Source organism: Diceros bicornis, chromosome 14, assembly GCF_020826845.1.
Source record: "Diceros bicornis minor isolate mBicDic1 chromosome 14, mDicBic1.mat.cur, whole genome shotgun sequence".
In the NCBI taxonomy this organism is placed as follows: domain Eukaryota; kingdom Metazoa; phylum Chordata; class Mammalia; order Perissodactyla; family Rhinocerotidae; genus Diceros; species Diceros bicornis.
In genome coordinates, this window is record NC_080753.1 from 23224410 (window position 1) to 23247237 (window position 22828).

At 47.4% G+C, this 22828-nt stretch overlaps 1 protein-coding gene across 17 annotated transcripts in view; it reads left to right on the forward strand.

Moving 5' to 3' along the window:
• Window positions 1-22828, forward strand: part of TRERF1 (transcriptional regulating factor 1) — a 195520-nt gene that overhangs the window by 133257 nt on the left and 39435 nt on the right. The gene's annotated exons all lie outside the window — the stretch shown is intronic.

Consider the following 22828-nt stretch of genomic DNA (forward strand, 5'->3'; position numbering starts at 1 on the left):
TGAATCTGAGATCATTTGCTTTCTGCCTAAAATAAATCCTTTAGCGTTATCCGGTAGTGAGAGTCTGTTGCTGGTGAACTTGCATGTTTTTTCTGTCTGGGTTTGGTTTGGTTTTTGTTGACTCGAAAATGTCTTTGTTTTGCTCACAGTTTTGAAAGGTAGCTTTACTGGATATGTTCTCTTGGGTCATTGAAGCCATTATTCCACTACCTCTGGCTCTGAATGTGGCTGTTGAGAAGCTGGCTGTCAATCTAATTGCTGTTTCTTTATAAGTGACCTGGCATTTCTCTCTGGTTATGTTCAAGATAGCATCGTTTTCTTTGGTCGCCTCCAGCTTCATTGTCATGTAACTAGGTGTAAATTTCTCTGTCTTTATTCTGCTTGGGTTTTGTGGGGATCCCTACAGCTAAAGATGGGTGTTTTTCAACAATGCTGGAAAATTCTCACCCTTTTAGTTCTTTGAATATTGCCTCTTTCCCATTCTCTCTCATATCTCCTCTGGAACTCGAGTTAGACATATGGTAGACCTTCTCATTCTCTTCTCTGTATCTCTTTAATCTCTGTTTCGTATTTTTCATCTCTTTGTCCCTGTGCTGAACCCTGAATAATTTCTTCAAATCTGTCTTCCATTTAACTAATTTATTCTGTGTCTCAAATGCTGTTGAATCCATCCACTGAATTTTTTTCCTTTCACTTCCTTTATTTATCATTTCTTGAAGTTCTGGTCCATTATTTTTCAAATCTGCTTGGTGATTTTCTGATCCCTTATTTCTTGCTCATGCTTGCAAACTTCTTTTTTTATTTCTTTAATATATTGAAGTGGCTGTTTAGACATTGTAGAATTTCATGTCTGGTAATTCCAGAATCCGAAATCTTTGCAGGTCTGATTCTGCCATCTGTTGTTTCTGCTGGCTAGTACTCACAGGGCCTTGTTTTCTTGTTGTTATTTTCTGTGAGGTGCTCCTTTTCCCTGGAACTTTATCTTTGGGAATTATTTGAGGTGTGGACTGAAGCTAATTTTCCCAGAGAAGATTTGCATTAACTTCTGCTAGTTGTCTGGGAGCACTACCAGCCAAAAATCACTTTACATTAATTTTCTCCCTAAAGCTTTTCCAGCTACATAAGTAGCATGAATTCAAACTGCAAACCTGTGTGAGGTCCAGCTTATGGTTACAAATGTTCAGGAGAGCATCCCACCCCCCACCCCCATTCTATCCAGCCCAAGCTCAGGTTTCCTTGCAGTCCCCTTCTGTGCTGTGGGTCTATTTCTCATTCATTGAGGGTGGAGCCTTTTGGAGTCCCAACTTTATGGAGGAACTAGGCTTTTTCTCCTGTTTTCTAAACCCTGTGCAGCTCTCATGGGAAACTTAGAATCTCTGGGGGTCAGCAGGAACCCTTAGGGCAGAAGCCGGCTTTGCTTCTAGCTTACCTCCCAAGGTTCCTGCTTTTGGTTTTGGTTTTGGTCTTCGAAGAATCCTTCCATTTATACCAGCTCAGCAATGTGTATACAATTTTTATATTTTAAATTTTATCCAGCATATTAGTTGTTTCAGTGGGGAAGGTCGTGTATCTGGTCTGCCATATTGCCAGAAAGTATATCTTCTTTCTTCTCCGCCATAGCCCTGGGGGGCAGGAATGACTATCCCTTGTTGACGGAAGAGTGAAGCGAGGGGCAGAGAGGACATGTAACTGGCTGCAGTCACAGGGCTAGCGGATCACAGACCAGAAAGTAGTACGTCCCTCTCCTATCCACTTGTCCCACCTTCCCTCTCCCCAAAATAACCGTTGACCGTTTTTTCAGGATTAGCTTTATACTCACAAAGGATGTGAGCTCCTACCAGAATGCTTTAAATAGCTAGGCAGCTTTGTAAAATTTGTTTATGAATCTATTGTTTATCTTCCTTGAGAGAGGAAATGGCTTCTGCATATTTTGTGGCTTGTTTCTCCAGCGATCACCAACAACTTGCTTGCTTCAATCCCACTTCTCAAAGGCCTCCTGGACCCAAAGCCAGACCCCGTGTGCGCCTCATCCAGACCCCAGCTTCCTCACCTCTTCATGCCACTCTCTCCTTCTTCTCACATTCCCCCCTTCCCTGTGCCTCCCCCCGCCCGCATCCTTCCTGCTATTGGTTTTTCTGTCTCCTGGTGGTGTGCCTTTCGTCGGAGGGGAGGCTGCAGAGCCCAGTGGTTAGGTATTTTGGGCTTTAGGGGGGCAGGGAGAGAGAGCTGAGTTTGAACCTAGCTCTGCCACTTACTAGCTTAGTCTCTCTGAGCTGTTTCTTCATCTGTGACATGGGGTCAACGGATGGTGCTGCTCAAGGACCAAGTGAGACGATGCACTTGGAGCTTGTACCACGAGCTTGGGGCATCACAGCACTTGGTCCACGCTAGTCAGTGTTGTTATGACTGAGAACAGGCCTGTGCCCTTGTTCAGTGATGCTCTTAAGATGACAGAGCTGGTTTATGAAATGTGACCACAACGGAGGCAGAAATCCAGGGTCAGTGTGAGATGCCCAGCCTCACTATTATGTTCTTCAAACTGAGGCGTTTTTAAAAATAATCTGAGGGAAAACAGAACACACTGGTCTGGCCAATGTTTGGAGAGCATATAAACCAGGGGTTCTGAAAATGGGGCACCCCAGCATCTCGGCTCTGCCTGTAAGCCATTCCCTCTGTCGTGGAACCATGAGGGAGCTAGAGCCTTGTGATACCACGCACTGGGGAGTGTTCCCTTGTGGGGCCCCCAGGCCAAGGGATGGCACAACTGCTCTGCTGGACACATGTCCTGCAGGGGCCCGACCAGTGGTCTTCACTGTCCATTTTACTTCCATTCTTATAGCTGACATAACACTTTTTATATCACACACTCCCTTCTAGTAAATGGCTTTATATTACTCTCAGATTTGTATCACTTCCTGATTTGATATCTATCAGGCAACAACTTTTTTCAACACCTGCTATTTGTAGTGACTCTGGGCTATGTACAGTGGGCAAGTGGTAGAAAAAACAGCACAGCATAGAGTTGCTGTGACCTAAAACTGCTCTAAAAAATAAAGTCTATTAATTTAAAAAGACTTTATGACCCAAAAATGCATAAAGGATAAACTATTTCATAAGCTTGGGTGTCAGGTATTCAGAGTGGGTTTCCAAGGGGGATAGCACTGTGCTCTCGAGTGGTCAGGAAAGGCTTCCTGGGGAAGGCTGGAGGAGGCAGATTGGAGCTGACTCTGTAGAGCAGGTAGGGTAAGGTGGCTGGAAAAGGAACTCATACATCCTGGGTGTAGAAGTGGTGTGAACTGAGACATAGAGACGGGCGTTTTCATGAGGCAGTGAGACCCAGCATGGTGCTGCTATCCCCACAGATGGCCGCCTGGCCCCTCCTGGGCAGCCACCCATCAGACCCAGCAGGCAGGTCTTCAGCGTACTATTAGCATATAAAAAGCCCTAAGAAGTCCTGCAGTTAGTGTTTGACTGTGTGTCACCAGGATCCCCAGGAGTGTTTGACCACTCATGGCCAATGAACATGGTGGTCTTGAATGGATTTGCGTTTGCCTTTTTGTCTCTCTAGCAAATGCTTCAGTTCACTCTTGGCCACCAACTCACTTTTGTAAAACAGAGATTGGCAACTTTCTTTAAAAAATTTAGTCTGTGAATACCAAAAAATGGTTTGGAGTCAACTACTTGTCTTTTTTTCCAAGTGTTGCTCAAGTACCTAGAAAGGTGAGAGTTTCTAGGAGCCTGAGCATCTGTGTTGCTGGAGTTAGGGAGGGGCTGCTTTGTTCTCCAAGACGATGTTGACATTCTCCCAGCTGAGGGGCCAGGCCCAACATCCCCCACCCCGCCTGCAAACCTCAAGTCTATTAACAGCTTCTCTCCTGATAATGATTCATGCTTCCTGTCCCTCCTCCATTCTGGTTACTTAGAGCTGTGAGCCAAGACTGATTACTTACACCATCCAACTGGCCTAGCCCGTGGGGAGCTCAACTGGTAGATGAAATATTCTTCATCGGGTGACACTCCAGCTTGAGTTCTCCTTGTGAGCCAAGCCCTGCACAATGAAACAAGGGGTTGTCCTAGATGCAGATGTGGAGACCATTTCCTGAAGCAGGAAGTCGGGACACATCATGTCCAGGGCTATCGGAGGAGTTTGGGGGTCCAAGGTTACTGTGGGCATAGAGACAGGAGGCGCCCCAGGCAAAGTACTCGTATGCTTGTAGTGCCACATAAAAGCCAATGGAAACATGTTATAACCTGAATCTTGAAGTACTGCTCTGGAGATTGACCATCAGGTCCTTCCCACTGTTGCACCCAGTGCGTTCTCCTTTCTAAAAATATTTTAATGATCTTTATTATACTAGTCATATAGATTATTCTATTTTTTGAAAATTAAAACACTATAGCTAGAGCTTAAGTCTGCTCTGATACCCTCCCCCACTCACTCTCTTCCTTTTTCTAAAAGAAGGCAGAAATCCAGGTGTCCTGACTCCCAGCTCTCTTTCCCCCTCGGTAGGCTGGGATCCTTAGGGATCCGGTGTCAGTGGTGGGAAACTCTACTGCCTCAATATCCTGGCTCAGGATTGTTGCGTGTCCCTGGGACAGGCAGGGTCTGGGGAGGTTCGTCCAGCTGAGCCTTCGCAGGTCAGAGCCAGAGGGACCTCCCTGCAGCCCATGGGGTTCAGCCTCCTCATTCTGCGGAAGCTGAGTCTGAGGTGCAGGGAGGGGAAGTCATTGCCCAACAAGGTCACAGGGCCGGTCTCCTTTTCTGTTTGGTCCGGGTTATCTTTATATTGGGTTTGCATTTCCTGAATACGCAGCAACCCGGTGGGGGCTGGGGCTGGGGCTGGAGGGCAGGGGAAGTGGGCTTAAAAGAACCCCGTCTGAGAATGTTTAAATTTCCTGTGAGTGTCCCGTGAAGAGGGAGATAATCTGTGTGCACATAATCGGGAGGAGAGGGGGAGACTTGGTCTAGGTCCAGAAGACCCAGAGTGGAGGGGAAAACGAGGAGGACAGAATGAGAGCTATTCAGAGACGGCTGTGACATTTTTATCGATAGACTAGAAATAAATAGGAGACTGTTTCTTTGCGCTTCCATGATGCCTTCTTGTTTGTATTTTTGGAGAACACTCAAGTCACATGGAGGCTCTCGTCTCGTTTTGCTCAAAGTGGTTTTGTGGTCTCTCAGGGGCTCTTTGGCCTGAGACCAGAGGCTCCGGCTCTCCTCTCCCTCAGGTTTGCTTCTTGCCGGCACGTGTGATCCTGTGGAAATCTCTTCCTCCCTCAGAGCTTCCCTAGCTTAGCTTAAAATGGGAATACAAGCTCCCTGGGTCTGCGTCACAGAAAAATAATGGGTGTCAGAGTGCCCTCAAAATGTTGAAGGTTAGGTTGGCCTCACTTTTCTTCTCGTTGTCTACCTTGGCGTGAACTCTGAGGCAGTTAGGAGCTTACGCCAAGGAAGGTCTCGTTTGCCCGTCAGACGAGGTGGCAGATGGAGGCCACCAAGGCCACCCCAGGCCTGCTTCCTTGGGACAGCCCTGCCAGACAGTGTGTCCCAACTTCCTCAGAGAGGGCCGTTGTTTAAGCAGCCCGAGAGGCTGTAACTAAAAGTAAGGAAAGTGCAGATATGGACAGAGTTACTGCCAATTTCCTGGAATCTGAGAGCTGGCGGCCCTCTTGAAACAGGAAAGGAAGTAGACTATCTCCTTATCTGGTATCATGGAGGGAATGAAATGACTCTTTCCGGGTAACTGGGACGTACCCCTTTAAGCTTTTTTCTTTAATGATAACCAGAGATATTCTTAAGCTGTAGATGGCCACTAAATAATTACTTCTCTTTTCCTCTCCTGGGGTCTTGAACTGCTTGAGAGCTGGGACCCCGGAGAGCAGACCACCTCCTTCATTACCAGTAACCACGTTGGAGACCGCGGCCTGACCCGTGGCCATGCTCTGAGTCCCTCTTAGGCACCTCCTGAGTTGCACTGACCGATGAAGAACTGCAGGCGTCTCTTGCAGGGGCCGAGCTGCCCCAGAGAACTTCCTTCAACAATGAACAAGCAGGTCACATGAGCATCTACATTCTTCGGTTCATTTCTCTGCCTAGAGAACAATACAGTAAATGTACTTTCGCCTTTGCACGATGTCTCTGGGTCGTCATTATGGAGAACAGTGACTGTACCCTAGTGCATTAGTGCTTTCAGGGGGAGTCAGGGTGAGTGAGGCTGTTGGTCCCTACACCAAAGGGGATGGTTTTTCTCTCTTCCTGATTGTGTCCACTTCTGCCAGTTCCTGCCCCTGAGCACCAGTCTGCTAACTGAAACAAAGGGAGGGCTGAAGGTTGCCCAGGAAACAGATAACCAAACCGATTCAATCACGACTGAGTCATTGAGCCTGATCTAAACTGTACCCAAGTCAAAACAAAACAACAGAAACCCCACCCTGGGTGGCGAGACGCCGAGAGTCCTCACTGGGTGCCACGCATGTCCTGTACATTCTCCTGTTTAATCTTCACCAAAAAACCGGGAATAATAGGTATTGTTATTCCTTTTTTATAGAAGTCAAAACTGAGGCTCTAAAAAAAAGGGGGGAGGGGTTTAGCTCGGCCTGCCAGGTGACTCACTCACTCACTTGGCAGCAGTGGAAGATTAAGATTTGAACTCTGGACTGTTCACTCCCAATCCACTGCTCAGTGGACACTGCCTCCACATAACCCATTTGTTCCTCTCCAGTGAGAAGTTCCTGATGAGTAAAGGAATGTTCCAGATCGCTGGAGCTTAGCTCTTTAAGCCTAGAAATAGAACGCTTTTTGGGTGTAAAATGGTTCAGCTTCTTTTTCATACTTCCAAGTTCATGGCTGTGTGCTAGAGGGTTGAAGGTTGCGAGGAGCTAGTGGCCGGATTCCCGGGGCGTGTCTACACTATGGCGTCAACTAGCTCTCCTCGAGTCCTCAGCAGCCAAGGAGAAAGCTGGAAGAATCCAACCAGGGGGAAGTAGCTTCGTGCTAATCAGATCCGCGTGGGGGAACAAGGGATGCTGCAGAAGATCGGAGGAAGCCTCGTGCTTTGGCTTTGGAGGGTTGGAGGTCTAGCCCTGTCGCTGATTGTGTGGGGCAGATCATCCTCTGCATGTGAATTTCCTCTTTTAAATAGAGAAAACAATTCTGACCTCACAGATTGGTAGTGGGGACCAAATAAAATAGTGTATGTACAGTGCTTTCCGGAATGTTCCTATTGGCCACGAGGACATGCACACCCTCCCATGAACTCATCAGTGTCCCTATCAGAGACTCCCCCTTGGGTCAGAGGACTTGTGGCCATGGCCCAGGGGGACTGGCCTGCTCTGAGCTCCACTGACATCAGGCAAACATACCCCGGTCACCAAGGCAGGTCACTGCACATCTCAGCATTGACCTCCTCGTCCCCTGGCTGTTAGAGAGATGGAGCCATGAGCTTTGTACTCTTCTGCTCAAAACAAGGAAAGAGAAAGAAAGAAAAGGAGGAGGAAAAAATTTGATTTTCTTTAACCTGTGGCTTTTTTTCTGTTCTCCCTCCTTGCTGTGAGTGGGATTGCCACTTAACTTTTTTTATTTAATTTAAAAAAATGATGTTCTGGGTGATGGAACATAATATTTAGACATGTTGAACTGACAGCTGATGGGTGTGTTGTCAATACACCATCACCACAAATCATGTGCCAGGGGTTGGTGGGGAGGAGATTTGTGTGTAAATGTGTGTGTGCGAGCGCACACTTGGATGATTTAAAGTGATTGGGGAGGGTCCAGTGACCCTTATCAAGAGCAGCTCCTGTGGAAGGTTAGCCACAGGATGTGGTCGGCCCTTCAGAGGGGGAGAGGGAAGTTGGCTTCCACTGTGGATTGAGGGCATCTTCTCTGTGTTAGCCTGTGGAAGCCAAAGGTCTCCCCTTCCTCCCTCCCTCCCTTCCTGTCTCATGTCCTTAGCACCCAGTGGGTGCCCTGTTTATGCTGACCCCTGAAGACAGAGTTGAAGAGGTCCCAGTCTGATGGCGGAGGCAGATTAAGCAGTTGGGAACAGTGTGCTAGGTGGTGTATATTGCAGACTGAGTACTGGACCCGTTCTCGTGAGCTCTCTTGGCATTCTTCCTCATGTCCCTGGTGTCACTTACCGCCTGTTGTCAGGGGACTCACAAACCTCTCTGAGCCTTGGAGCCCTCGGTCCCCTGCCTTGGTGACAGCTCCTGTTTTAGGTCTCAAAGTGAAACTGAACTTTGGCAGTGCTCCCTGTCTTCACGGGTGCCAACCTGACATCTAGGCGTCATCTTGACACGCCCCCCTCCTGCACCCCATGCCCATCCCGTCACCACGTCTGTCAGGTTCATGCCAAAATGCCCCTCCATCACCACCCGCATCCAAGCTGCCTGGCCTCGACCATCACAAAGCTAAGTCACCCCATATCCTCATTCACCCTACTCCAGTCCATTGTCTGAACCAGAGGTCCACAAACTACAGTTGCCAAGGATCACTTACCTGATCCAGCCACTGCCTGATTTATATGGCCCCTGAGCTTAAAATGGCATGTACATATGAACATTTGATGATATGGGAACACTGACTTTGGGCCCCAATTAAGCAAAATGTTATCCCTCCAAAAAATATTTCCTTTCTTCTCATTAGTAGATCTGTATTACAAAAGAAGTGTACTCAATTATTATTATATTTTGAGTTTCCTGAAAAAATTGGTAGAAATTTCTTTTTGTCTTATTATGTAAGACAAAGTTTTATGTAACTGATGTATGAGTCTGTGTCATAGCCTCGGTTTTGCCATCTGGCTGCAAAGCTTAGAATATATACTGTCTAGCCCTTTATAGAAAAAGTTTGCTGGCCTCTGGTCTACACTGTGGCCTTTTCCAGAGAGAAATCTGATCAGTCATGTGTCTTGCACAGACACACACACACACACACACACACACACACACACCCTGCTCAAAATACTTCAATAGTTCTCCATTACTCTTAAAATAAAGATAAACTCCTTATCTTTAAGAACCTTGGGTGGTCTGGCCCCTCCCCCCTCATCCTCCTTGGTCTTCCATTCCAGCCACTCTGGCCTTCATTTAGTTCCTTGTGTCCACCACATTCCCACCTGCCACAGGGCCTTTGCCTGTACTGTCCTCGACTCTGTCTGGAACGCAGCCTTCCACACCCTATTTTCCTTGTTTAAGCCCTTCTCATCCTTCAGATCACAGCATCACTGTGACTTCCTCAGAGGATCCTTCCCTGACCTTTCTGCTGAGGTCACAGCCCTTTATTGTAGCCACTCATCGTAGTCGTAGGATTACATTTGTCTATGTCTGACCTCCTGCCTGCAGACTGAAAGCCGTGTATGAGAGCTGACACCATGTCATGGACCACCTCCGTGATCTCCACGGTGCCTGCTACATAGTGGGCACTCAGTAAATATTTTATTACAACGAATGGCTGAGAATTTGGGAAGGTTTCATAAAAGATGTTAAGTTTTGAACAAGAACTTGTAGGCTGAGAAGATAATGAGAGAAAGAGATTTCAGGCAGAGGGACCAGCATTCTGGAAACTCCGTAGCTCTGTAGGTCAAGTGCTCGAGGTTTGTATGGTGAATGGTTGGGTAAATCATTGGAAAGGTAGGTGAGGCCAAACTGTGAGGGGCCTCAGGTGCCAAGCTGAGCTGTCTGAACCCTTCTTCTGCTGGTGAAGGGAGCATTGGAGGTTTTAAGCAGAAGGGTGGCACAGACAGGGCTGCTAGGTGTGAAGTGGGCTCGAGGGGGCGAGGCCAACCATGAAGAGACTGTATCATAGAGTGGGCAGTGGGAATGAGAGGAGAAGATGGCCCAGGAAATGCTGTGGAGGAGAGGCCGACAGGAGTTGATAGCCTGTTGGGAGTGAGGGAGGTCGGGGGAGGTGGGCTCTTGGGGTCCCAGGCTTCCGAGTCAGGCTCCTCCAGTGTTTAAGATGAGTGAAGAGGACAGAGTTAGGGCAGGGGTGGAGGGGTGAAAGTTTGTTCGGGGGCCGGGAAGCAGAGCGGGTAAAGGCCTGCAGCCTCCCTTCTCTCTGTGAAGCCGGGTCAGGCTCGTCTGCTGAGGCCAAGGCCTTTTGGGTTCAGGTCATGGACTTGGGCCTCTTCCCCCTTTTTCAGCAGAGGGCGCCACATCGTCCCTAAACTTTTAGGGGGATTCACCTCAGCCAGGAGCATCTGGGGGCTCACCCTGGGGATTTAAAGCCAAACAGCCCCTCGGGGTTAATAGGGCGCTTAAAGAGATCTTACAGACCTGCCTTTCCTCATCCTTTTCCTAAAATGCGATGTCTAAACGTCAGCTTTGTCAGAAATCCTACCTTGAAGGCCTTTAACAAAAAAGGTCCGCTCACTTCCGAAAATGTTCGCTGAGGGCCTGCCCCACCCCAGCTCTGCTCTCAGCACCGCGGGGAACCCAGCTCCCTGCCCCCAGAGAGTCTGTGCCTGACCCGTAGACACATGACTAACACGTGAAACACACAAACAGTGCAGGGAGGCATAATTCGGCGACATCATGTGTTTTCGTGGTGTATTCAAGTTCGCAAGGCATATTCACACGCAGGAGAAGCTATCTTGACCCAACTTCTACCAACTTCTTCTCCCACAGCTCCCCAGACTCCACACACGTAGCCCCCACTCCTACAAACGTCCCGGGCTGAGCGAGCGCCAGCTGTGTTCCCAAACCTGCTTATGCCCATTGTAGTTGTTATTGTAATTGCATAAATTAATTAAATGTGATAGAAGCTGATGACCTATGAATGCAAAAAGGAAAGAAATGCAGCTCTATGAAAAGTAAGCTGGAGGCTTTGGAAAGAATGTATCAGAGCAGGGCACCAACGAGAAAATTGCTGCCAAGTTAGGTGTGAGCAAGACAGTTGTTGAAGACCGGCACTAGAGGGAGAGAGAAGATGAGCACGGCGGAGGATTCGGCACCACGGTTCCTTTACGCGTGTCCTCTACTTCTGCTCCTCTTTACAGAAACAAAAATGAAAAATGATAGATTATGCATTTTGGGATGGTTTATGCAAAAAGACAGATGCAGAGCTCTATTCAACAGACCTGTGAGCAAAGAAAAGGCCTGTACCCTGCCTCAACATTAGTAAGATATTTGTGTTTTAAGTTAAAATAAAGTTTTAAGGCAGGAATGCACTGCTTTTAAGTGTACATGCATATTTTTTCACTGTTTTATTACATCTGTTTGTTTTTTGAAGAACTAATAGCTTCCCATGGGTCAATAATTTAGAAAAATATAAAAAGCTATAAAATGAAGAGTATCTTTCCTACTCTTCTTCCCTTTCAGCCCGGAGACACCGCCTCCCCACAGACAACTATTACTAGTTCCTTGGATCCTTCTGGATTTTCTTTATGCACAAAAAGCAGCTATGAAAATACAGTTGATCCTCATTATTCAGGGATTTCGTATTCACAAGTTCTCCTACTCTCTAAAATGTATTTGTAACCCCGAAATCAATACTCAGGGCGCTTTCAAAGTCATTGGCGGACATGCACAGAGCTATTAAAAATTTTAGTCGCCCAACGCACGTTCCCAGCTCAGGTTGATCGAGGCGATGCTATGCCTTCTTGTTTTGGCTCTCATGCTGTAAACAAGTGTCCTTTGCACGGTCTATTTAGTGCCGCATTTTTCCACATTTTTACACTTTTTGTTGATTTCATGTTTAAAATGGCCCCCATGTAGTGCTGAAGCGCTCTTAAGTGTAAGAAGGCTGTGATGTGCCTTACAGAGAAAACATGTGTTAGATAAGCTTCGTTCAGACATGAATTATATAGAGCTGTTGGCCATGAGCTCAAGGTTAATGAATCAACAATATATTAAATAAGATATCTTTAAACAGAAACACACATAAAACAAGGTAATGTATTTTTTTTTAAATAACAAGGTTATGTATTGATTGGTTGATGAAAATGTGACCAGAGGCTCACGGGAACCTAACCTAGTATTTTCCCCCAGAAGCAGTGGTACATTGTTCACTAATTCAGTGTTCATGGTGACATTATAAAACATACTACTGTTAATAATGAGAATCAACTGTTTACATACATACATACATATGTACATTCTGTTTTAACTTCAGAGATCTTTTCATATCAGTTCATAGAGTTTCTTTGTTCTTTTTAACAGCTGCATAGTATTCCATCATATGGTTATTCCATAATTCTCTTTAACCAATCTCTTATTGATAGGCATTTGGGATGTTTTCAGTCTGGCTATTCAGACAATACTGCAGTGTATACACTTGTTTATAGATCATTTGTATGTGTCATTTGTTATAAGTCTCTGCTGTAACCAACTTACTAGAAAGGGAATTCTGAAATCCTGGGTGTGTATCCTAAATTAGAAATTCTCACAGAGGTTCATAAGGGGACACATTTGAGAATGTTCATCACAGGGTGTCATTGAGAGGTTGACAAGATAGTAGAGTGTGATGGATGCACGTTCCCACCTGGTGTGGTTATTTGAGGGGCACACGGAGGACTGGGCACCGTGCCTGGCCTGAGGTTAGCGTGCAATATATGTTAGCCATCATCCTCATTCCTCCTTCCTGTTTGCTCAGCAGCATCTTAGTCCAGCTCATCAGCAGAGCACTGGGCGTCTTTCCCACTGCTTTCCTGACAGCAGTCTATCCCTCTGTAGTCCTTCTCCACACAGGGCTGGAGGATGCCCAAGCAGTGTTGGGGGACATTCTCGTGCTGGTGTCCTAAGCTTAACTCTGGACCACATTGGCTCTTTGAGAAGGGGATTTACTCTTTCACCTCCTAATCTTTCCCCAGGCCCACAGGGTTGATGTTTGACCAACTTGGTTGCTGCATTCCATAAACATTGAGTGAATCCACTTTGGGCCAGACACTGCTCGTGGCACAGTGCGAAAAGGAGGGAAAGACATTAAAACAGAAGTATTAAGACGTAATTCTACTCCTATAGAACTTAAAATCTAGTATTAGCTGAAAAATAGAGCACCCAAGGTGACTGGCCTGGTGAAGTAATGTTTCCAACGAATAGAAGGATGCATGTGTGGGCCTGTAAAACCTGTAGGTAGGGTCTGGTCCTCGCACTCTCCCTAAGGCCCCAGGCTCCGGGACCCCATGTCTACCCTCTCCTTCCAGCTTCAGGGGCCCCTTGTGGATGTGTCACTTCAGCCCTCTGATGTCGTAGCAGCAAAGGGAAGTTGTTTTGGCAAGAAATTGGGACAGCGAGATAACGGGGGCCAGTGACCAACAGGATATCTGTCTTGAGCAAGTCCAGACAGGTTTGGGGGCTTCCCATGGGGGATGTAAAGGATTACTAGAGGAGGGAGCAAACTCGGCAAAGGGCAATATACCCTCTTGATTCCCTGAGCCCTCTCAGTGGCCGTGTGGTAGACAAGCCAACCTTGGTGATCCTGCCCGTCCGCACACAAAACTCCTAACAGCGGGAATGTCAAGTGAGGGGGCTTGAAGGCAATGTTCACTTCCAACTTTATTCTGTACTCTTTGAATTCTCAGAAGCATGTGTAAATTAAAGCTTACAGTTTTTCTTGATCTTGGCATGCTGTGAGTTGGAACAAGACCGTCCTGAGAAAATTGGTCTCAGCAGCTCCGATTGGCTTGTCTCTTACAGGGCATCTTCCCAGTCTGCTCCCTTGGTCTGCTCACTCCTTGCTTCCCCTCCCTCAGCAGCTTCCCTTGGGCCCCGGGAGCCTGCTAAAGGTGCTCTGGGGGCGAGGCTCCTCCCTGGCCCTTGAATGAGGAGCCCCTCTCATGTGATTGAGAAGGCCAGGCTCCCAGGGCACAGAGGACAAAGGACACATCGCCAGGGGCAGCCAACCTGCTGAGTCAAACCTCAGTGGGGGGCTACAGGGCTACAGGAAATTTGAGGTGGACCGTGAGGCCCTCTGTCTGGCTTCACTGCGCAAATACCTGCAAGCACTCTCAAAGTGCCAGGTGTGAGGCACAGGCTGGGCCCCAGAGATGTGCAAGGCGGGAAGTTCACGCCTCTGGGAAGGTGGGGGTGTGAGTGATGGTGATGGTGATCATCTCTAGGAGGAGGCCAGACCCTGTCCACAGGGTCTTGGAGGAGGGAGACACTCAGGAAGTGCCATGGGGAAGGCCTCAGCCCCAGACACCTGAGGTCCTTCTGTTTGTTTCTTGACTCCCAGCATTCCCCCAAAAGTCTTAGAACTCTGAGCCAGAAAGTGCTGTGGGTATTGCTTGTCTAAGCCCCCTTATGTTAGAAGTGAAGAGCCTGGGGGCCGTGGAATTGCCCCAGGATGGGGCCTGTGTTGCTGCCACTGTCCACAGAATGCCCTGACCTCGTAACCTGGGTACTTCCCTTCTGAAATGCAGGTGGGAGAGTCAGGAGAGACCAAGAGACCCCGAGCACAAGAACGCTGATGCACGGTTATTTTACACACAAGGAAGCATCCCAGACTTTGTTACCCAGTGAGCTGTGGCTGTTTTCCAGAGAGTCAGCGGGCTGGTGCCATCCCAGGTGACAGTGCTACCGCTCCCCTCCCCATCGTCCCCTGCAGAGGAGGTTGGTCTGGGCCTCCGACCTGCTGGAGGCGCTCTTGGCAGCTGGGCTCCCAGGGGGCTGGGTGTGGGGCTGAGTGGTAGGAACGGAGCCCTCAGCTGCTTGACTTGTGTTTTCTTAGATTTATAATTCATTCTGAGGCTGGGGGTGGGGCCAAAGTGGCCAGATCTACCCACCAGCACCCCTTCTCCTCCATCGTCACCCCCCACGCTCCCTGGGGCATCGTCAGAGGGGCTGGAGGGAAATCTCCCATTCTCCCAGCCCTGCCCCGCCCTGCCCAGGACAGCTGCGGGAAGGGATCCTTTCGCTGGCTACAGTCCCAGGTGCTGATTCACGAGGCCCACGCCTCAAGTCCTGGGGCAGGAGTGGAGGCTCCTCCCTGTGGGTCCAGGCCCAGACCTCTCCAGCCAGGGACCCCACTGAGACCCTCTCTGAGTCCCCCACACAAGGGCCTGCCCACTGTGCCTTCTGGGCCCTGGCTGGAGTGGCCTCATCCCCCTGAGAGGGCCTTCTCTGCCTCCTTCTTGTGAAATTCCCTGGAGTCTTTAGAAAGCCCCGCTCCCACATCCCCCTCAGACTGTGAGCTTAAAGGCACAGGTTTCTGGGGTTTTATCTCCCCTAGCAGAGTCCCGGCACAGTAGGTCGTTGTCAGTTTGTATGAAAGAATATAAAAGATACAGGGTACAGATGACCATCTCTGGCCGTGAGGTCCCCAGTCCACTGGGCTGTAAGCTTCATGAGGCCAGGGGCCGTGACCTAGTCACATCTCCGGACGCAAAGTAGGTTTTTGGTATGGTTGCTGATTATCCTGAAATTCTCCTGGCAGCTCCTCCTTAGGAGAAACATGTGATTATGCAGTACTCAGGGGCACTCAGGACTCATGTGTGGTTTGCTCAGGTCGCCCCCCGCCCTGCCTTCTCTCTGCAGACCTGTTGGCCATGTCATCAGTCAACCTCACCATCACCAGGAGACAGGGTGAGGGCCACCTGTGGATTGGGAGGAGGCTTCATGGAGGAGCCAGGCATGTACCCCAGAGCCTATTGCATCTCTCTCTTTAGACTCTAAGGTGCCCTAAGTTTGGGATGTAAGTTTCCTATACTATCTTTGCATTTACATCCTGTCACTTTCCCCCTGGGACCCTAACTGACTTGATGAGTACTGATGTGAGGGACAGTGATCCCAGGTGGGTGTGTCTGAGCATGTCCCACTCCAGGCTCCCAGATCAGTTATGTCCAGTGGTGCTGAGGAGACAGGAAAGGCTCTGGCACATCAACTCAACATTGCCTCTCTCTCCCTCACCTCTGTGTCCTGGGAGAGATGGACACCACGTGGCCGCTCCACGCTCTGAGCATCTGCCCCCTGAACAGTCGTCAGCTCCACACTTTGAATAGTAATTGGATGCTGAACCCTGAATTTCAGCCTCTACAAGTTGATAAAAATGAGACAGGGGTTTTATGGGTTTTATTCAGGCTCCCTCTAGAAAAACTTTGCTTCAGTTATCTGAATGCATGAAAACATGCCTGAGGTCCACCGGGCAAATGACTTGCCCAAGGTCACACAGAGGGTCAGTGGAACCAAAGCCCAGGGCTCCTGTTTGCTACTCCAGCACCCCTCTCACTACATCATATTCAGACTCAATGCCCATATTTCTAATCTCCCTACCCAGTCCTAGCCATTTGTGGAGGAGGGTGGTCTGAAAAACTGTATCCAGGAATATATCCACAAGGCCCACTTAGACCATGGCTGCCTCCTCCAGGAAGCCACCCTAGACTGCTGTAGCCCCATGTCCTCAGCATCCACACCACTCCATGCCAGCTAGGGAGGGAGAGAAGAAGTGGTGTGTGGCAGTAACCCGGGGAAGACAGTGTTAATTCCCTGGTAGAGAACTACTGCTGGCCCAGAGGAGAGAGCAATGACAGTGAAGACGGGAACCTGCACGCCAGAAAGTGGAATAGCTCCAATCCCCATGGCCTGGTGGAGAAGCAAAGTCCAGACTCTGCATTTTGCAGGTTCCTGGCATGTGAGTCAGGCTTCTTCCTGATTCCTAGGGCTTGGAGGGAGCAGGTGACGCCACAGGGTGAGACTGAGGATGGAGAAATAAATGTTCCTTGCTGCCCAAAGGAAGCCTTGAAAATCCTCCCACAGCTGAGAGTCAGCATGAAACTCGGCAGGGAGCACCGGGACCATGAATGAACAAGAGTGAGCCAGTCCCTGCTTGGAGGAAGATTTCGGGGCTCATCGCCATCATTGGCAGAACTCGTCCCTGGTAATTGGGTTACTGGATTATAAAATGCCCCCCGGCTTTATTTAGAAGACTAATCAGAAAGCATTTAGAACAACAACGTTGCTATAAAGGAGACCACGAACCATGAGCCACGTCTTGGAGAACTGCCCTTGGCTCCTACCTCCTTTTGGAAGTTGGGAGAGAGCCGGAGTGCGAATCCCAGGGGAATCCAAGTTAAGCTCTTTTGACAGACGTGAGAGGAAGGCTTGACTGAAACCTAAGCCAAGTCATCTGGGGAATTGTGTATATAGTCTCTGAATGACGACCTGGTGTCGGGAAAAGGAAAATCTTTTTGGTGTTCCTTCCTCAAACAAGCAGTGGTGGTCTGGCGGGAGCAGGGTGTTACGCCTTCTGAATTGTAAGCAAACAAGTCCCGTTGAGACCTTGGCCAAAGTCAACTTCCTCCCTCTCTCTGTCTCTCTCTCACTCTCTCTCTCGTTCAAAGGATTGTCTTTTCGGACGGCTATCCTCCTTGCAGACTGTGCTCTGTCTCCTGGTGCCCCTGGGGGTGTGGAAGGACGGGAGAAGGACTTTGATGTCCTGGAACAGGGGTCAGCAAACTATGGCTCTGGCCAGATTCCGCCCACGCCTACTCTTGGCTACAGCCTGTGAGGCAAGAGGGGTTTTTACGTTTTTTAATGGACGAAGAAAAATCAAAAGAACAGCAATGCTATTTCTTCACATGTGAAAATTACATAAAATTCAAATTTCAGTGTCCATAAATAAAGTTATATTGGAACACAACCTCGCCCACTCATTATACGTCATTTATGGCCGATTTCACGTTCCACCTGTAGAGTTGTGACAGATCGTATGGCCAGCAAAGCTGGAAATATTTACTAGCTGCCCTTGTACAGAAAAACCCTTGTGCAGGGAGTCTGTGTGGAGCCTTATGATTCTCTACAGCCCTGCATGAATCTGGTGCTTTAGGGCACTGTGTCTTTAATAGAAAATAGTAAGTTCTGGCCCTCAGTCCATGTCAGAAGCGTGGAAACCTGGGGTGAAGTGCCCGATTCTGGGTCTCATTTGCCTGATTACCGTTTCGGTTCAATGAGCTTTTATTGAGCATCTGCTATATCCTAGTCACTGTGACATGACACAGATAGGATGCTGGCCCGGCCATAGAATGACTGGACAGCCAGTGGGGAGATGGGCAAGGAAGCAGGTCCTTTGACTGTAGTGCTTCAGGAGGAGCATAGAGGGCACCTTAGGTTCTGAGCAGGCATTTATTTGTTGAGCCCACCGTAGAATCCCGGAGTCTCACTCTAAAGAAGGAATTAACCAAAGAAATGTGAAAGTAGTAATTCTGTTAATTTGTTCATAAATGAAAAACCTCCTGGTGCCGGTTACCCAATAGGAAATGTTGTACATCGTGAGCAAAGCAGTTACCTTATTAGAAAAATAAAGACTTGAATCCTGAGTTCTATGAGCTTGACTAATTCACCAAGAACAACGGTTTCTAGGTTTTAAATGATATGTTTAAAATAGCCTTTTGACAAGATGCTGAACTGTGGGCCTGGCGTGCTACGGTCTATGTAAAAGGGGTGGGGGTGGGGGTGGGGGTGAAGGTGTGTACGAGCATTCTTGTAGGAGCATAGAATGTCTCTAGAATACACAGGAACCTGAGTGATCGTCCCAGGAGCTGTCTGGGCATCTGGGGACAGGGGTGGGAGGAAGACTTTTCGCATATACCCTTTTCAAAAAATTAGCTCTAATTTTCACTTTATTTTCAAGCATTTATTGGGGATGATTTTCACTCTTTTGTATACTCTTTTATACCTTTTGAATTTTGAACCATGTGAATATAGTACTTATTCAAAACATGTAAAAATTTAATGTGAAATAAATAGCACACGGTTTTGCCATTACCTCCTTATGACTTCTTAGGGAAGTCATTTTCCCTCCCTTTCATTCAACATGTGACCTTGATTGCCCACTACGATGAGCCAGGCACTGTCTCGGCCCAGCAGTTACGTCTCTGGGCCTCAGTTTCCTCATCTTTAATGTGGGGAGATTAGATGACCTCTAAAGTAGTCTTCAGCTTGAGAAGGCGTCAGACTCAGCAGGAGGACTCATTAAAATATAGCCTACTGGGTCCCACTCCCGAAGTTTCTGATTCAGTGGGTCTGGGTGGGGCCCAAGAATTTGTATGTATAACAATTCTCACGTGCTGCTGATGCTCTTGGCCCCAGGGAACCACAGTTTGGGAGCCTACCTCTGAGTTTCTAGGGTTCTGTGCTTGTGAATACACTACATTCCCAGTTCTGAAAATATCAACTAATAAAGATTAGGTTCCTGTAGCTCAAAACACAAAGAAATCCCTCTCGCCCAGCAGTTTGGGAATACTGAACAAAGCAGACATGTCAACAGAAGTAAAATTATCTAGCTTCCATTCCACCCACAGGGACGTGGTGGAGGGACACGAAATCAGATCGTGGTCAGAGTCTGGTGAGTTTCAACAAGTAATTCCTCCTAGGGGAGGTGACTTTGTGCAAGACTGTCAAGGAAGGTTAAGTGGTGAGGTTTAAACCTGGCAGGGCATTCTGAAATCACTAGGCCTAATGCCCATGGGATAACACTGCTGGACATCATTTTAGGGTCCCCACAATTTATCTCTGACCATACAAATTCAGCCTAATCATTGGTGAGTTCCTGAGAAGGACACGGTGCCCCAGCATGGACCCCTGCACCTCACTCTGTGCCTTTGTGCACACTGTTCCCTCATCTGAAATACCCTTTCTTGTCCTCTACCTCTGTAAGCCTGTTTGTCCATCAGGAGAAATCTAACTGTTCTCCTTGAAAACCTAACATCTGCTCAGCCTACACTGAGTATCTTTTTCTGCCTATATCAATTCATTGAGATACTTGATCATTGTTATGTTATTTTTTTTCATTCATTCATTCAACAAATATTACCCCTCCTTCAATAAATCCTCATTGGAGGGGCTCCAATGTGCTGGGCTTGGGAATAGAATCATAGACGAAAATACACATGGTCCCTGCTCTAATAGAGAAAGATCCATTAATTAAATAATCACACTAATGGAAGTACAATTATAGCCTGAGAAGAGTGGTCCAAAGCAAAGGAATACGGTTTTATGAGAACATATGAGAAAGGACTCTGATGTAGACCTAGGGGTTGGGGTCAGGGTAGACTTTCTGAGAACGTATACCTTGAGCTGAGACTGAAGGATGCCCAGGACTTGGCTAGAGGAAGAGGGAGGGGGTAGGGGAAAAGCTCTCCGAAGTGAGGGGACCAGCATGTGCAAAGGTCGTGTTGTGGGAGGCAGCATGGCAGGTTCAGGAAACTGAGAGACCAGAATGGCTGGGCTGGGGGGATGGCAAGTGGGTAAAGAGCAAAGAGAAGAGGGCTATGTTGTGAGGCTGGGGACAAACCTCCCCAGAGCCCTGTCGGTTTTGTTAATGATTTTGATTTTTAACCTAAGAGCACTAGGATGCCATCAAAGAGCTTTAAACAGTGGGATGATGAGATCAGAGTTACATTTTGAAAAGTTCATTCTGCTGTTGCAGTTTGTAGAATGGACAAGACTTAAAGCGGGAGCCCAATTGGAAGGCTCTTGGAATAGTCCAGAAAACAGATATGGTGTCTTGGACTAGGGTGATAGTAGTGGAACTGGAGAAAAATGGATAGAGTTAAGAAAATATTAGGGAGTGAATTGATAGGTTGTGGTGGTTGACTAAGGGAGAGGGAGGAGTCAAGGGAGAGACTTTGGAGGAGCATCGTTTTGGGGGAGATGATGTTGAGTTTGCCTTTGAATGTGGAAGTGGTGATGTGTAGTAGGCAGCTGATGAGGACCTCAGACCGTCTGAGCTGGGGGTAGTCATTGGGTGTCAGCAAGGTATGTGTTGTGGGTGAAGGTGTCAAGGGAGAGAGCGTGTGTGAGAAAGGGAGGGGTGTCCTCAGACTGGGTCACGACCCCCCCGAAGGGCAGAGCACTTTGGGAAAGGAGAGTCACTTCCCACTGGCAGCATAAGGGATGCTTCTCTCATTTCTCCCTCTTCCTGGTCACCGTTATCTGAGTTCAGTCTTAATTATGTCTCAGCTGGATGCAGCAAGAACCTGCTAACCCATTGCTTCTCAAATTTTAATCTACACACAAATCCCTTGGGAGCCTTGATAAAAATGCAGATTCTGAGGGGCCGGCCCGGTGGCGCAAGCAGTTAGGTGCGCGCGCTCCGCTGCGGCGGCCCGGGGTTCGCTGGTTCGGATCCCGGGCGCGCACCGACGCGCTGCTTGGTAAGCCATGCTGTGGCGGCGTCCCATATAAAGTGGAGGAAGATAGGCACAGATGTTAGCCCAGGGCTGTCTTCCTCAGCAAAAAAAACCAGGAGGATTGGCGGATGTTAGCTCAGGGCTGATCTCCTCACAAAAAAAAAAAAAAAAAAAAAAAAATGCAGATTCTGATTAATAGCTCTGGGCTGAAGCATCTGAATTTCTGACAAGCTCTCAGGTGATTCGGACCACATTTTGAGCAGCGAGGGGAGTTGGTCTCCCTGCTCCTGAAGCTCAGCGCCCTCACGCCCAGCATCCTTGTGCCTCTGTTCAGAAAGCCTTCGGCTGCCATCCATGGCTCACACAGAACTTCACATGGAGAATCAGCTCCAGCCATCTTCGGCCAACCTTCGTTTCCTCCCACTGCTTCCTTTGACCCACGCTGCATTCCATCAAACCAAATCCCTCACTCTGAATTTGTCCATCTCCTTCTATTGTCGTTCAGTAAAGGACAGAGACCAACTCAGGCTACCTCCCAGCTGGAGGGGGACTACTACAGTGGTCTTCAAACTTTGCTACTTAAAATCCCCCATAAAAGGATTTTGTAAAACTGTTTATCCCCTCACACATTTTCAAGTTTACATCTACATTTTTTATCATACGATTGCAGAAGATGCAATTTCCAGTATACTGTAAACATTGATATATTTAAGTAAAACTATTACATCACTGTTTAGTCAGTGGAATCTAAACACCAAAGCAATTTGATACCCACCATCAGCCATTTTAAAAATGCATGAACAAGCTCTTTGTTAATAGTCAGTGTTCCTTTTTCTCCTTGAAATTTTATTTGTTTCACTTCCCCATGGAATTTTATCCTAATTTAATTACGTAATATATTTTTATGCTTAAAACTCTTTCATTTGTTTCCCTATATTTCTCTGTAACAATTTTATATGAGGTTAAAACTTTTTTAATTTCCTGAAATCATAAAGCTCTAAGTATTAAAATTTTCTTCCAGTTTGAGTTATCATTATAATTATTAATAGTACACAGTTGATCAAAACGATATAAATATATTACTAACTTAGATAATCAATAAACATAAAAACTAAAATTATATTGAAATGCATCTCTTAGTGAGATGGTGATGCTGGATGACTTTTTTAAATACATTTTTTTATTGACATACAACATGCACACCTGTATGTGACCAGGTCAGAGTGTACAGGTTGAGTTGTCACAGAGTGAGCACACCCATGCAGTTATCACCCGGCTCCAGGGACAGAATATTGCTTCTAAAAAAAATTCTTCAATTTTTTAATTTATCCATGGAAGATTATTATTTATTGCTAGTATGAGACAAGGATCAGCATTGATTGTATTTCTGATTTTCATTTATATAGATGTAAGTACCAAAACCCCTCATTCACATGAACTAACAAATAGAAATAAAAGGTTTGTTAAAGCAGAGTTGGTCACTCAGTTCTTGATCTGCTTCTGAGTTATATACCAAAAATCACATAGTGATCTATCACTAACAATTATATTTTAATTACTTCTATTAGCTCTCCCTAATAAAGCAAGAATTGGAAACCACCCAGCTTGTAAAGAAGATTGACTACTCATTTAGTAGAGTTGCTCGCTTCCTCAATTTTCTGTGTCCTCTTGTGTAGGGTGGGGGGTTATCCTTGGGGTGGTAACCCAGTTAAGATTTGGGATGGGATGGGAAGAGCTTTGCCTTTCTTTCGTAAAGGAGGAAGGCT